Genomic DNA, 17,636 nt, shown 5'->3' on the forward strand with positions numbered 1-17,636 from the left:
TATTTTAAATGAATCCAGCGGATGATAGCAATTATCATAGCATTCGTCCTTCGATATGTGCAAAGGGAAATTAAACAATATATGAGTTGAAGAGTTACTCTCATTAGAATGTGGGCACACGTAGCTAATCTGCTCTTCCTCCTTTGATTCATCGCTCTCCTCCTCATCCTTTTCATCTAATGAGCTTACTATTTCAACAATTTATTCTTCCATAGATTCAAGAAAAATATAATTCTATTCCAAGGTAGCGGTCATTCTTACAATAAATGTTTTAACATAAGCCTTAGAAGCATAGTTTTCATAGCAATATTGAAGTACTGCAAAATGTTCAGATCTGTAAAGAGTAGCATGAGACTTTTCAATCAAAGTAGCAATTTCATAAGCACCCTTAAAAGGAACAAATTCTTCAATTTGTTCAAGATCATAATAACAATAGGCCTCCTTGGCATAAGAAGATAATATTTCATTATCATTAAACACACATTGGTAAGGAAGGTGTTTTTTAGTTTCTTTAGAGCAACAAGTAAAATCATATATTTCGTATAAATTCCAAGCATAGCAACACAAAGTAATATTTTGATGACACAAGAGTTTCCCTTTTTAAGATAAGTGATGTTGCACATAATAAGCATGCTCAATGGTTTTTCCTCAACTAAGCTAGATGGGTTTTGAGAACGAGCATAAAGGGATCGATGATGATCCAAGTAATAAGCTTCAATAGAAGGATACATTTTGGGTGTTTCCACAACTGTTGTAGCAGCAAGTACATCTAATTTTTTTGGTGTTTTGTGTTTCCTACCCATAACTAAAGATAGAATACAACTAATAATAGGAAATAAAATTACTTAGTGATAAAGAAAACAAGCACACACGAGAATATTAACCACTATGCTATTGCTCCCGGTAACGGCGCCAGAAAAAGCTCTTGATAACACACAAGTGTAGGGGATCGTTTGTAGCCTTTTGAGATAAGTAAAAATTCCAAACTCAACGAGAAGGTAAAGGTAGAATTAATATTCTCTCAAGTTATATCGACCACTGATACAACTCTATGCACGCTAACACTTACTTTACCTAGAACAAGTATGAAACTATTTTGCGGGAAAGAAACTAGAATTACTTAGTAGCTATGATAGATAGTTTTTCAAGGTAATAAATAGCAAGTAAATAAAAGTTAGGTGCTGTTTTGCAAGAAAATAAAGAGCATGGAAATAAAAGTTAGGGGTTGTTTAGTAGAAACTTTTTGTGTCATGCAAGAGAAAGATTGTCCATAGGAAATTGAATAGAACATGATAGATACTTTTAATATGAAATGAGGGAGAGTCATACGCTAACATACTTTACGTACTTGGATCATATGCACTTATGATTGGACCATAGAAAGCATCCGCGACTAGTAGAAACCATTAAGGTAAACCCAACCATATCATTAAACATCAAGTCCTCTTTACTCCCATATGCGCACAACTCCCTTACTCAGGTGTAAGCTTCTGTTAGTCTAGCCACCAACTATAAGTGAATCATGAACATATTGCAAACCATCCAGTATGTATCCTTCACGTGTGCACCTTATGGAAGGCACCTTAGGACATCACCATATCAACCTACAACTCATATCAATAATATGATATCATAATTAACTGTAGGACAAAAGAAATCTACTCAAACATCGTGGGATAGCCACACATCATTGGATAATAATATATAGCATTAAGCACCATGTTCAAGTAGGGATTATAGTGGGGAAGTGAGGGATCGCTAAAATATGTCTCTTGAGGGGGGTGAATAGACTACTAGTCAAGATAAAATTTCTAGCCTAACCCAATTTCAAGGAAGGCAGAAATTCAGTAGTTATAACGAGTCAAGTACACCCTACACATGCAGTTCTAAGAGTATAGCAGTGGAATGTAAAACACGCAAGCGTAATGTAGAGGAGTAAGGTAGGGAGATTAAACACATGAGGTTGACACGGCGATTTTTGGCATGGTTCCGATAGGTGGCGCTATTGTACGTCCATGTTAGTGTAGACTTCAACCCATAGTGGGTAATGGCTACGAGAATCCACTGAAGGCTCTACCCAAGGAGGGTCCACTAAGAAGAAGCCTTGTCTATTCCACCACGACTTCCGTCCACGGAGGACTAGACTTACTCACTCTAGATATTCAGGAAGTAGGCGATCTCCTTGCCCTTACAATCATCTTGGTTCAACTCCAAAACACGAAGTAGGAGGCTCCCAAGTGACACCTAACCAATCTAGGAGGCACCACCCTCCAAAAGGTAATAGATGTGGCAAATCAATGAACTCCTTGCTCTTGTGCTTCTAAAGATTGTCTCCTCAACACAAATCACTCTCTCGCAGAATATGCATGGGCGGGAGAGGGTGATTTGGTGGAAAGCAGTTTGGGGAGGCTAGAGATCAAGTTTCAAATGATTGGATTGGAATATCTTGGTCTCAACACATGAGTAGATGGTTCTGTGTCAGAAAATGGATATGGTAGTGAAGTGTGTGTTGTGAGTGCTTCTCCCACGAATGAGAGGTGGGTGAAGGGGTATATATAGGTAACAACCAAAATCCAACCGTTACACAGAAAAGGGCAAACTCGGTGACACCGAAGTTGACAACTCGGTGGTACCAATTAGTACTAAAGGTGTGAACTTTTGAATATCTGTGAGACCGATATATAGAAGTCGGTGGCACTGAAAAGGTGACTAACGGTCAGATGGCCAAACTAGGTGGCACCGATACTCATACTCGGAAATTCCGATTTTGTGTATCTTGGAAAGAGAATGGTGGTCACACTGAACTCGGTAGCAGCGACTTGGTTTCGGTTGCATCGATTTGGTGGGAATGGCTAGAGCTTCTGTCTGAGATCAAACTCGGTGGGTCCAATATGGTAATAAGAAGGTCAGAGGGTATGGGCTCATTGAGAGAAAGGGATCCTGGATACTACTCATTTTTTCAAGGGCTCCTTGAATTTGTCTTTTCTCACCCTTTGGTATGAATAAGAGTTCCTTGAATTATCTCCTCCTACGTTAGGGATCCTAGATGATTCTCCCTCTTATATTGCATGGGATCTCTGAGGTTTTTCTCCCCCTAGAGAAGTTTTTCTCCCCGTAAAACATTCATTCAGAAGAAATTTCCAGAGCAATAAAGTTTGTGAGAAATTTGGAGTCAACGAGGCAAAATAGTTCGGTAGAACTGAGAATGATATTCAGGCCTCTTGGGTGAAGTCGGTTGGACAGAGTTTCCTAATTCGGTGAAACTGGGTTCCAATGGTAATCAACTCCTTATAAGAAGAATAGGTTGGTTGGAAGATTTTTTTCAAGATTCCAATTGTAAAAGAAAGTACAAACTAAGAAAAAAGAGACAAGAGTAAAAGAAAAGTAGCAAAAATAAATATGTTTGTGTTTTTAGATATATAAGATATATACGTCCATGTAGATGAGAGTTGAATGGTTCTAAGAGTGTGAAAGGTCAAATGTGAATCATAGAATGATCTCCATCTAGATGTGGGGCGGTGACAAAGTCACCTATATTAGAGTATTTGACTTCAGGAGTCAAGCAAGGCTGCTTGATCATAGGTCATACTCATTGTTAAGCCCGAAATGGGGTTTCCATTTTTCGATTAAGCTTTTCAATGTTTTCCTATCTCTTGAGTTGCTTTACTCCATGAATTGGCACTAGTAGGGAATATCTTATAGGTAGGAGCCTAGTAGTAGCGCTAGAAAACATCACGCGTTGCTCCTACTTAGCAGTAGCGCTGGAAACACTACCCGCTACTGCTAACGTTTGTAGTAGTAGCGCTAGATGCCTTTGCAGCGCTACTGCTAAACGGGGCCCAATGAGGCCACCCACAGTATATGTAGTAGTAGCATTGGACTGTAAAAAGCACTACAACTAAGTTCCATATCAGTAGCGCTTCCCTGGAACCATCGCTACTGCTAAAAGGGGCCCAACGAGGCCACCCACAGCAGCTTTAGTAGCAGCGCTCGCTGGGGAAAAACGTTATTGCTAAGTGCAATAGCAGTAGCGCTCCTTCGGAACCAGCGCTACTGCCACACGTGGCCGTGGGAAGCTTTTCACCCACACACACACCCCCTCTCCCCCTTCCTCCCTCTTATCCCCCCTTTCTCCTTTCCTCCTCCATTGTTACTTCTCCACCATTCTTTCCCTTCTTCTCTCTTCCTTCTACCTATCACCCACGCCCACACCCTCTCCTCCTTCCTCCCCCCTTTTCCCTATCCCCTACTTTATCCTTTCCTCCACCATTCTTGCCCTCATTTCACCCACACACACACCCCCTCACCCCATTCCTCCCCCTTTCCCCTATCCCCTACTTTCTCCTTTCTTCTCTCTAAGTTACTTCTCCACCATTGTTACTTCTCCACTATTTAGCCGTGCACAATCTCTATCGGGATTTGTATAGGTGAGTAAAAAGTTGTGCATTTCAATAATGGGAATATGTCTGTTTGCGATATGAAGGGATTTGTGTGAGTGATGTGACCCGCGGGTTGCTTACGTTTTGCCAAAATGTCAATTTATTTCCGTTTCGGGGAATTTCGAACAAACTCGATATGTCCTATTTTTAGGCAAGGTCATGCCAGATTTTTATACGCATGCATTTTTATGACCCTTTTGCTTGTTATACCTTGGAGTCATGAAGGTGAGTGGTAGGAAGGTGAAGTGATACTTGCAATCCACGGTGATGGACATGTATGAAAATACACGAACTGGGATTAGATGTCTGTGTACAACATGCAAAGAAGGATTAATTTTGGACCCTTTTGATCGTGGCATTTTGAAAGCCCACTTGTTGATCAATGATTTCATGGATGGCTATACTCTTTGGATAAACTAAGATGATGATGAGGACGTCCGCATGGCAAGGAATAACGACATGGGTCTAGACGAAGAGATGACCGATCGACACAAAGACGATGGCGCCGGACATGACGATTGTGAAGATTCCAAACACGGTGGTGGGGAAGAGTTTGGACATGGCGTCGGAGAAGATTCTAGACACGGCGAAAAAGCAGAGTCCGGACATGGCGGAGAAGAGTCGATGGACACGCTGCAGGCTTCGACGCAAGTAAGTTCAGTCGTGCAGGACCCTCATGTTCGAGACCTCCTTCACAAGAGTACGAATAGAGACACATATGCTTCTAGAGAGGAGGCCACACTGGCGCAACTTGAAGTAGACTCGAAGACTCCATTATATGACAGTTGCAATCCCGAGGTTACCTGCTTGTGTTTCATGCTCGAACTTCTAGAGACGAAGGCCAAAAACAAATGGACAAACAAAAGCCTCGATGAGCACTTGAAGTATCTACAAAATAATGTTTTTCCTGAAGGGAACCTATGTCCTACTAGTGTCGACGATGCCAAGAAAATCGTTTGCCCTCTGGATCTGCCGGACATTAGATACCACGCTTGCACCAACGATTGCATCATTTATCGGGGTGAGCACGCGGAAAATACGAGGTGTCCAGTGTGCAATGCTTCTTGATACTAGACGGCAGGAAAGAAAGCTCCTCAGAAAGTTGTATGGTACTTTCCGATCACTCCCCATCTAGAGCGGTATTTTGTAGATCCTAAGGAAGCAAAGCTCATGCGCTAGCACACGGAGAGGAAGAAGCCCAATGATGGTGATGATCCGAAGCCGAGACACCTCGTAGATGGTAGCCAATGGAGAGCACTCAATGCCGAATATCCTTTTTTGGAGAAGATGGAAGGAACATCGTGCTTGGTGCGTGTAGCGATGGCATTAATCTGTTAGGAAACCAGAGCACCAACCACAACACATGGCCCGTCTTTGTATGGATGTACAACCTCCCCCCGTGGAAGTGTGTGAAGACAAAGTACGTACACATGAGAATGCTGATTCCTGGGCCGAAACAACTGGGAAATAATATTAACATATATACGGGGCTTCTGAAAGAGGAGCTAGACACGTTATAGAAATCTCCGGTCAAGACATGGGACGCCAACACAAGAGATTATTTATATATGAGAGCCAACACAAGAGGTCTGTTTTCTGGGACTTGGAGTACTGGCCCAATCACGACACACCTCGTTGGCTTGATCAAATGCATATAACGAAGAATGTCCTCGAGAGCTTGCTTGGCACACTGATGAACATGCTGGAGAAGACCAAGGATTGGCCGAAGGCAAGGAAAGACTTGTAGGATTCGGAGGTCAGGTGGGATCTCCACATGCCCAATAAAAAGTCGACGGAGGAGACGGAGACGGAGACATTGACGGGTCCAAGGGGAAGAAAATTCAACAAGAAGGATCAGAATTGTTGCCCCCTTCTTGCTTCACCTTAATTCCGAAGGAGATCGATCAATTCATCAAGTGCCTTATGGGAATCAAATTCAGTTCCGGTTACTGTGGGAAGATAAGAAGATTTCTAGACACCAAGAAGAAAAGGTTCAACGGGATGAAGTGTCATTACTGTCATGTGATGATGATGTAGATACTCCCGGTTGCCATTAGAGGGATAATGGACAAGCAGGTTTGTGAGACTCTTATTGGTCTCTGCAACTTCTTCGATGTTATCTCTCGAAAGTCCATCAGTGTGAAGCAGCTCCGAAGGCTACAATAAGAGATCGTTGTCATAGTATGTGAGCATGAGATGTACTTCCCGCCCGCGTTCTTGGTGCATATCTGTATCCACATCGTGGTAGACATCATCGACCTCGGGCCGACATTCCTTCACAGCATGATGCCGTTGGAGAGGATGAATGGAGTGATCAAAGGATTCGTTCATAACATGGCCCCTCCAGAGGGGAGCATCGTCCAGGGGTATCTGACGCAAGAGTGCATCCCCTTTTGTGATTATATGGGAAAAGAAGACCCTGTTGTTGTTTGCCCATCAACAAACACCATGGGAGGATCTGAGGAGAAGGTCACAACAACGGACGGAGGGAATTGCACGTGGACTACTCGGATCGACGGGACGACTTTGACAGGGCTAACTTAGTTGTGCTACAACACCTAGATGTGGTAGATGATTATGTGACACTACACAAAGAAATTATCGCAAAGAAGTACCATGATCAGGGGATGCGCAAGACGGACGACGAAGTTACTATGGAGCACAACGCCACTTTCTTGTGTTGGTTCAAAGAGAAGGTTCGTGCTAATCCCCCCGAATAGGGCAGTTCGGACTGGTTTCTCATACACGTCTTAGCACAGGGCCCCACCCCCAAACTCGTGTCCAATGAGGCATACGATATCAATGGGTACATGTTCTACACGGAGGCCAAAGACATGGACAATGATTACCAGAACTCAGGGGTAACGACTAAATGCGTGACAGACTTCAATGGCACAACTTGAAAGATTCTACAGACTTCTGGGAGCTTAACTATGCTGGAAATCAGGATGTGGCGATGTTCTGTGTGAGGTGGGCTAAGGCCGTCGTAAGATAGAACAAGTATTTCCCTACCATGTCTATACCAGACGCAAAGAGCGCTACCGTGAACGTAAACGTCATCGCCAAAACTAAGCCATGGATACACGCTAAGCATGTGACACAATGCTTCTTCATAACCGACCCAACCAATCCCAGCCGTGTTGTCGTGAGGAGAGGCAAAAGGAACATCGTTGGAATGGATGGATTCGCCAACGCGGAAGACTACGACCAATACGGCAACCCGATGAGGGAAGATGACGATGAAGATGAAGCATACATGAAAAGAAGAATCAAGACTACATTACCTAAGAAACATCATACTCCATGGTGCCAGAAAAGAAGAATCAACACAAGAAACAAGAAAGGAAAGAAGCTCAAGGTGAAACGTCTTCGACGCAGCTAAGAAACAATCATTTATATATATGTATGTATTTTGTGTTCGAAACAACACATGGTCCCGGTAATATTAACGTAGTACGGAAGGGAGACGTTCTCGTCGTTGAGTGCGTGCGAGGCCGTCGGGATAAAAAGATAACAAAAACAAAAGGGAGAAAGCAATAGAAAATAAAAAGGAAATTAAACAGAAAAGGAAAGGAAAATAATAAAAAGAAAAGAAAAATAATAAAAATAAAATAAAAAAGAAAGATAATAAAAATAAAATAATAAAGAAAATAAAGTTATCAGTAGTGCTGGAATTGTACCAGCGGTACTCCTAAGTTAGCAGTAGCGGTGGAGCTAATCTAGCGCTTCTCCTATATGTGCTAGGTCATTTAGTAGTAGCGCTGGATTAGAACCAGGGCTACCGCCAAGTTAGCAGTAGCGCTGGTTCCAATCCGGTGCTACTACTATGTTTACTTAACCGGCTCCAAAATTTCTCTAACTCCCCCTCTCCCTCCAGTCCTGCCTCTCGCCCCTCTCCCCGCGCTCTTGTGTCGCCGCCGCCGACCGTCCCTGCGTGCCCTCCTCCGTCGTTGCCGTCGCCGTCGTCGTCGGGCGACTGCTTCTTCTTCCTCGACCTCACGACGTCCCCATTTCTTGGCCCTTCTCCCTCGAGGTACGCCGCCCCCTCCTGTCCTTGCCCCTCTGTGTTTCAATTCTAAACATACTACATGAGAAGAAGGAGGGTTTGTTGGGCGAGAGGATGCGGTGGTCATCGGTGGGGAAGATGAGCGGGGTTAGGAGGAAGAAGCAGGAGCCAGGAGGTGCGGGGGTGTAAAGCCCAAGGGCATTCATTTTGTTGCAAAGTGGAAGGAGGCGGTGTTGGGCGAGAGGACGCGGTGCGCGTTCGGGGTGAAGAGGAGCGGGGGAGGTGGAAGAAGCAGGAGCCATGAGATGCGGGGGCATCAAGCCCTATGCATTTGTTTTTGTTTTGCATGAAATGCAACTCCACGGGAACTCATTATTGATAAAATAAATTCCTAATTGATACAAGTTTGTAGGGGTTAAGAGAAGTTGTTGTATCTTAGTAGCTATTTTTGTTCTCTTTTAGTGACTAAATACTTGCCAATTTCACATGGTTCTGCATTTTCTTTAACAAAAGCTGCTAGATGTACTTACTCGAGTCAGGGAGTGCTTTAGCTGCAACCAAGTTCTTGCCCAATGTTGCTTACTAAGTGCAGTAGGTTTCCCCTATGATCTTAGTCTATGTCATGAACAACCCTCATATACTACTTAAGAGTAGTCATTAGTCAATTGTCTGTTCTTCAGTTCTAATGCACCTAGTAATAAATTGCACTTTGTCACACACTACATTAGAACATTGTGGATATTGTGTGGTTGATTCCCTCATATACTACTTAAGTGTAGGTGAAAATTCCTAATTGGTTAGAGAAAGCCTCTTTTCATTGTCTTGCCACTAACCCAAATGGGTCTAAGTCTGGTTCATGCTACCTGAGACAAAATGAGCTACCCCTTTGCATGCTACCTGGTACATAGCATGACACTTTTAGTATTAATTAGATCATGGTAGTTTTATTGTAGGTAGTATGGCACTTTTATTAATTAATACCATGACCATTTTTATGAAATACATCATGGTTGTTTTATTATATCCAGCACGCCACTCTTTTGTGTGTGTTAGACATATGTGTCATGTGAAAATTTCTGTGTGGCCTATGTTTTGCCGGAATGTTGATTCATCACCGTTCCGACAAATTTTAGGCGCTCCATATGTCCACTTTTTAGCAAAGGTCATGCCGAAAATTCCCGTGAATTTCGGCATGACTAGTGTTAGAAACTAGGACATATGGAGTGCCCGGGAATTGCCGGAAAGGGGAATGAATCAACATTCCGACCAAATATAGGTCCTTTTTTATTATTCATGATTTTCAGCCTAGAATTAAACTATTATAATTAAATACTCATAGGAAATTAATATATCTAGCCACGACGAGGCCGGGTGTTCTGGTCGTGCCGGAGATGACTATTTTCAGGAAGCAAATGATTATTTCAATTACCTGGACGAATGCACGTTGGGGACTCACGGTGGAAGTGAGACCAACCCTGACACCGATGCTGGCACCGGCACTGACACCGCCCCCAAGTCCAGCAACAATGCTGACTTAGTCGATGAAGGACCGAAGTCGAAGAGGGCAAGAAAACCAAACGAGCTCGGCACCGGACAAAACGTGACCACGGTGATGCACCCCATGAAATTAGAGCCAACGGAGCCAGACAAAGCGCGCAAGTGCTACAAAAATCAACTTGGATGCATCCTTAGGGAAACCGCCAACATCAACGACGAAAAGTTAAAGAAGATATCACATATGGAGCACACGCTCCTAACGAAGTTGCACAACAGGTTCCCGTTCCCCGCCTGGGATGAAGAGGTAGAACTTCCGTGGAAAGACAAAAAGATGACAACGATAAATAGCAAGGCAATTGTGACGTTCACCAACACCTTATCCGCCTAGAAAGTACGGGTGAAAAAAGCCATTCTGAAGAAATAACCGTGGTCCAAGTTTCATGCTGACAATCTGTTAATAACGGAAGAGGACTTCGAAAAATTCAAAGAGACTTGCGCTACAGAAGAAGCCCGATAACAGTTGGAGAAAATGAAGGGGCTCCGAGCCAGGAACACGCCTGCCCACCGCCTCGGAACCCATGGTTACGAGGGGAAGAGGAGCACATGGGCCAAGGAGGATGCCGAACGTGAAAATCACAGAATCCCAGACCCCTTAGCGGAGTTCACCGACCAGTGGGAACCTGAATGGATCAGGGCTCGGCACGAGTGGGACCCGGTCAATAAGGTCTTTTACACGGAACCGAACATGAGGGTGTTCACGAGACTACTGGTAATTGTTCTATTACCACCTTATATTAATTAACTTCCAATCAATTCAACAACAAGTTTTGTCACATTTATAAATGATCCACGTTCTCTTTGCAGAAAGAGCAGCACCAAAAGGTAGTCGAAAGCGACGAGTCGTCTCAGTCATCGATGAGGCCCAAGTGGGACAACCCGTTCAATTGGGCCCTCAACATATTGAAAAATGTCTCGGTGGACAAACCTCCGTCGGGTGGACGTGTGCACGGCATCGGAGATGGCCCCTCATGGAAGAAATGGTACCACGAGAGGCCGAAGGAAAGAAAGAAGAGATGGGAGCATATTCAACTAACCATCGACGAGAAGGTCGCGATGGTGGTCAATCAGACCAAAGAAGAGTTGACCAAGGTAGTCGACGATATGGTCAATGCAGATGTGGTAGCTTCCTTGGGCCAATTGGTTCTGGCAGTTTTTGAGTATGTGAGGAGGAATCCAGAAACTGGGCCAGAGGACTTTCCATTACTGAGCTTTGTCGGGAGCAATTTGGCGAACATCACACCACCAGCACCTGCTCATGCACCGCAGATGCTCCCGTACCTGGTCTCGCTCCGATTCATAGCAGACTTTCCTCCGTCTCTGGCGTGCTCGGTGGGGCTTCGTGTTTGACTGAGCTCGACGCCATCACGGTAATTACGCGTAATACACTCTTCACAACCATAGCTATCTAGTCTTCCGTTTCAGTTGCCTTTCGGATGTCTGACGTCATAGTCATGTCTTCGTAGGCCGACGAAACCGAGTGCACCCTACTGTACGATATTGATATGTCTCCAACGTATCTCCAATTTTTGATGGTTTAATGCTATTATCTTGTCAAACTTTGGATGTTTTGTATGCCTTTCATATCTTTTTTGGGACTAACTTATTAACTCAGTGCAAAGTGCCAGTTCCTGTTATTTCCGTGTTTTTTATCCTTTTTAGAGGAGGTTTTTAAACGGAGTCCAAACGAAACGGTACTTCCAAAAAGATATTTTCCGAAACAGAAGAAGATCGGGGAACCTGAGAACCAGGACAGGGGGCCACCAGGGACCCCACAAGCACCCTAGCCGCAGCCAGGTGGGCCCGCGCGTCCCAGGCTTGTGGGCTCCCTAGACCACCTCTGCCCTAGGTCTTTCGCCTATATATTCCCAAAAAATCCAGAAAAAATCAAGAGATCATCTAAATTACTTTCCCGCCGCCGCAAGCTTCTATCCCCGCAAGATCCCATCTGGGGTACGTTCTCGTGCCCATCCGAAGGGGGATTCGGATATAGAGGGCTTCTTCCTCAGCACCATGACCTCTCCGATGATGCGTGAGTAGTTCACCATAGACCTACGGGTCCATAGCTAGTAGCTAGATGGCTTCTTCTCTCTCTTGGATATTCAATACAAAGTTCTCCATGATCTTCATGGAGATCTATCTAATGTAATCTTATTTTGCGGTGTGTTTGTCGAGATCCGATGAATTGTGGATTTATGATCAGATTATCTATGAATCTTATTTGAGTTTCGAGTTGTGGGTTTTGTTTGGCCACCTTGATCTATGATTCTTGCAATGGGAGAAGTGCTTGGTTTTGGGTTCATACCGTGCGGTGACCTCACCCAGTGATAGAAGGGGTAGCGAGGCACGCATCGTGTTGTTGCATCAAGGGTAAAAAGATGGGGTTTTCATCATTGGTTTGAGATTATCCCTCTACATCATGTCATCTTGCTTAAGGCCTTACTCTGTTCGTCATGAACTCAATACACTAGATGCATGCTGGATAGCGGTCGATGTGTGGAGTAATTGTAGTAGATGCAGAAAGTATCGGTCTACTTGTCTCGGACGTGATGCCTATATGTATGATCATTGCCTTAGATATCGTAATGACTTTGCGCGGTTCTATCAATTGCTCGACAGTAATTTGGTCACCCACCGTAATATTTTCTATTTTGAGAGAAGCCTCTAGTGAACACTATGGCCCCGGGTTTACTCCACACCATATTTTCAGCCTTACTCTTTTACTTCGTTGCACTTTCCGCCTTCAGATCTAACTTTGCAATCAATCTTGAAGGGATTGCCAACCCCTTCATAGCGTTGGGTGCAAGCTCTTTTGTGTTTGTGTGGGTACTCTGGACTTGACAAGATTCTCCTACTGGATTGATACCTTGATTCTCAAACTGAGGGAAATACTTACTGCTCCTGTGCTGCACCACCCTTTCCTCTACAAGGGAAAATCCAACGCAAGCCCAACCTCCATCAACGTGCCTATCTCTAGCACTATTGTCCGTTGCCGCATCAGAAGAATTTCTGGCGCCGTTGCCGGGGAGGATCAAGTCAAGAACTCATCCAAGTACATGTCGCAAACTCATCTCTTGCATTTACTCTTTTTTTCCTCTCGTTTTCCTCTCCCCTACTTCGGAAAAACTAAAATTTACAAAAAAATATTTTCCTTTTTCGTTTGCCTTTTTGTTCGCCCTTTTCTCTCGCTTGCCCTTTGTTCGCTTGTGTGCTTGCTTGCTTGCTGAAGTCACCATGACTGAAAACACCAAACTTTGTGACTTCTCGAATACTAATAATAATTATTTTATTAGTACTCTGATTTCTCCCGCCACTAGTGCAGAGTCATACGAAATCAATGTCGCTTTGCTGAATCTTGTCATGAAAGAGCAATTTTCCGGCCTTCCTAGTGAAGATGCCGCATCCCATCTTAATACCTTCATAGAGCTTTGCGATATGCAAAAGAAGAAAGATGTGGATAATGATGTGATTAAATTGAAGCCTTTTCCTTTCTCGTTGCGAGATCGAGCAAAAAACTTGTTTTTCGTCTTTGCCCAAAAATATTATTGCTTCTTGGGATAAGTGCAAAGATGCTTATATATCCAAGTATTTTCCGCAAGCTAAGATTATCTCTCTCCGTAATGATATCATGAATCTTAAGCAACTTGATCATGAACATGTTGCACGATATTGGGAGAGAATGAAATTGATGATTAGAAATTGTCCCGCTCATGGCTTGAGTCTTTGTATGATTATGCAAATCTTCTACGCTGGCTTGATTTTTGCTTCTAGAAATATCTTAGACTCCGCCTCAGGTTGAACGTTCATGGAAATCACGTTTGGAGAAACCACAAAACTCCTAGACAATATCATGAAGAACTACTCTCAGTGGCACACTGAAAGGTCACCTACTAGTAAGAAGGTACACTCTATAGAAGAAATTAACTCGTTGAGTGCTAAGATGGATGAGTTAATGAATTTGGTTGCTAGTAGAACTGCTCCTTTAGATCCTAATTATATGCCCTTGTCTTCCTTGATTGAGAGTAGCAACGCTAGCTTGGACGTTAATTTTGTTGGTAGGAATAATTTTGGCAACAACCATGCTTTTAGAGGAAACTATGTTCCTGGGCCTTTTCCTAGTAACCCCTCTAATAACTCTGGCAACTCCTACAACAATACTCATGGAAATTACAATATATTACCCTCTGATCTAGAGAGTAATATCAAAGAGTTTATCAACTCGCAAAAGATTTTCAATGCGTCCATAGAGGAAAAACTACTCAAAATTGACGATTTGGCTAAGAGCATTGATAGAATGTATAGTGATGTTGATGCTTTGAAAGTTATTGAATCTTTGTTTTATTGTGTCAAACTTAATGATGATGGGGCTGGATATGAATCCACTTTGGTTGAAAAACGCCCCAATGATTCGGAGTCCATCTATCTTGATACTCAAAGCATTGAAAGTGGAGTAGAAGACATTAAAACTTTGACTAGTAATAAAATTACTACTTTGGATTTCAAGGAATTCAATTGTGATAGTTGCTCCTTGATTGAATGCATTTCCTTGATGCAATCCATGCTAAACTCTCAACACGCTTATAGCCAAAACAAGGCCTTTACCGATAATATCGTCGAAGCTATGATAAAATCTCTTGAAGAGAAACTTGAATTGGAAGTTTCTATCCCTAGAAAGCTTAATGATGAGTGGGAACCTACTATCAAAATCAAAATCGAAAACTATTAATGCAATGCTTGGTGTGATTTGGGTGCTAGTGTTTCCGCGATTCCAAAGTCTTTATGTGATGCTCTGGGTTTTAATGAGATTGAAGAGTGTTCTCTTAATTTGCATCTTGCGAGTTCTACTGTCAAGAAACCCATGGGAATGATCAATGATGTTCTTATTAGTGCAAATAGAAACTATGTACCCGTGGGTTTCATCGTGCTTGACATTGATTGCAATCCTACATGCCCTATTATTCTTGGTAGACCATTCCTAAGGAATATTGGTGCTATCATCGATATGAAGAAAGGGAATATTAAATTTCAATTTCCTTTAAAGAAGGGCATGGAGAACTTTCCTAGAAAGAAAATAGGATTGCCTTATGAATCCACGATGAGGGCTACTTATGGTCTGAGCACCAAAGACGATGATACGTGATTCTATCGCCTTATGCCTAGCTAAGGGCGTCAAACAATAGCGCTTGTTGGGAGGCAACCCAATGAATTTATCTTTTTCTTTATGTTTTTTTGCGTCCACACCATCATAATTCTGTTATGATTGTGTTTTTGTGTTCCCTTTTGTGTTTGAGCCAAGCAAAACCTTTATGACTAGTCTTGGTGATGGTTGTTTGATCCTGCTGGAAAAAGACAGAAATGTTTCACTCACGAGATGATTTTTCATTTTTATTTAGAAAGAGATTTTGAGTTGATTCTTTTTTATGTTGGTTGGTATGACTTTTCCCAAGGCAGACGTAATTGTTCAGAATTGTTGAGGTACCAGAAGTATACGAAGTATGCAGATTGCTACAGATTGGTCTATTTTTGACAGATTCTGTTTTTTGTTGTGTTTGTTGCTTGTTTTGATGAAACTATGGATAGTATCGGGGGGTACTAGACATGAAAAAGTGATAATACAGTAATCTAGCACCAATATAAATAGAAATCAAGATTTCTACAGTACCTAAAGAGGTGGTAGTTTGTTTTCTTGTGCTAATGTTATCATGAGTTTCTATTTAAGTTTTGTGTTGTGAAGTTTTCAAGTTTTGGGTGATGTTCTCATGGACAAAGAGATAAGGAGTGGAAAGAGCTCAATCTTGGGGATGCCCAAGGCATCCCAAGCCAAATTCAAGGACACCACAAAGCCAAAGCTTGGGGATGCCCCGGGAAGGCATCCCCTCTTTCGGTTTCAATCCATCGGTAACATTACTTGGAGCTATATTTTTATTCACCACATGATATGTGTTTTGCTTGGAGCTTCTTGTATCGTAGGAGTCTTTTTTTTGTTGTGTCACAATCATCCTTGCTGCACACCTTTTTGAGAGAGAGAGACATGCACTCATCGTGATTTTTCTAGAATGCTCATCGTTCTTCACTTATATATTTTGAGCTAGATAATTTTGCTCTGTGTGCTTCACTTAGATCTTTTAGAGCATGGCGGGGCGTGACTTGGTTGTTTTCTTGTGCTATGAAAGTAGTCCCAAAGGTGATAGATATCCAAAGAGGATACAAAAATTCCATCTTCATGCGCATTGAGTAGAAAGAGAAGTCTCGATTCCTCTAGATTAGTTTTGAGACATGGATTTAGTAATATTAAGAGTTACGTTAGTAGGGTGTTGTGAATCTAGAAATACTTGTGTTACAGTTAGTGATTCCCATAGCATGCACGTATGGTGTACCGCTATGTTAGGAAGTCGGGGCATAATTGATCTATTGATTGTCATCCTTTGTGTTGAGGTCCGGATCGCGCGATGGTTACCACCTACCAACCCTTCCCCTCGGAGTATGCGTGTAGCACTTTGTTTCGATTACTAATAAAAACTTCCGCAACCAGTATATGAGTTCTTCATGACTAATGTGAGTCCATGGTATAGATGCACTTTCACCTTCCACCATTGCTAGCCTCTCTAGTGCCGTGCAACTTTCGTCGGTACACAAACCCACCATATTCCTTCCTCAAAACAGCCACCATACCTACCTACTATGGCATTTTCATAGCCATTCCGAGATATATTGCCATGCAACTCCCACCGTTCCGTCTCATGACTTGTGCCATCACTCTCATATTGCCATTGCATGATCGTAAGATAGCTAGCGAGATGTTTCAACATCATACGCCAAGCTACATCATTGCACATCCCGGTACACTGCCGGAGGCATTTCCCATAGAGTCATCATTGTTCTAAGCTTTGAGCTGTGAGTAAATAAAAATGTGATGATCATCATTATTAGAGAATTGTACCATTTGAGGAAATAAAAAAAGAGGCCAAAGAGCCCAAATAAAAAAAAGAGAAAAAAAGAGGCCCAAGAGCCCAAATAAAAAAAAGAGAAGAGAGAAAAAGACAGAAGGGACAATGCTACTATCTTTTTCCACACTTGTGCTTCATAATAGCACCATGTTCTTCATGATTGAGAGCCTCTCGTTTTGTCACCACCATATACTACTGGGAATCTTTATTATATAACTTTACTTCTATATTCCAATGATGGGCTTCCTCAAAATTGTCCTAGGTCTTCGTGAGCAAGCAAGTTGGATGCACACCCACTAGTTCTCCTTTTGAGCTTTCACATACTTATAGCTCTAGTGCATCCCTTGTATGGCAATCCCTACTCATTCACATTGATATCTATTAATAGGCATCTCCATAGCCCTTTGATACGCCGAGTCAATGTGACCATCTCCTCCTTTTTGTCCCACAACCACGACCACACTCTATTCCACCTATAGTGCTATATCCATGGCTCACGCTCATGTATTGCGTGATAGTTATAAAAAGTTTGAGAAAGTAAGAGTGCGGAAACAATTACTTGGCCAATACCGGGTTGTGCATGATTTACATTAGTTGTGTGAGGATGATGGAGCATAGCCAGACTATATGATTTTGTAGGGATAACTTTCTTTGGCCTTATTATTTTGAAAGTTCATGATTACCTTGCTA

Source organism: Hordeum vulgare, chromosome 4H (assembly GCF_904849725.1).
Source record: "Hordeum vulgare subsp. vulgare chromosome 4H, MorexV3_pseudomolecules_assembly, whole genome shotgun sequence".
NCBI classification, from domain to species: Eukaryota; Viridiplantae; Streptophyta; class Magnoliopsida; order Poales; family Poaceae; genus Hordeum; species Hordeum vulgare.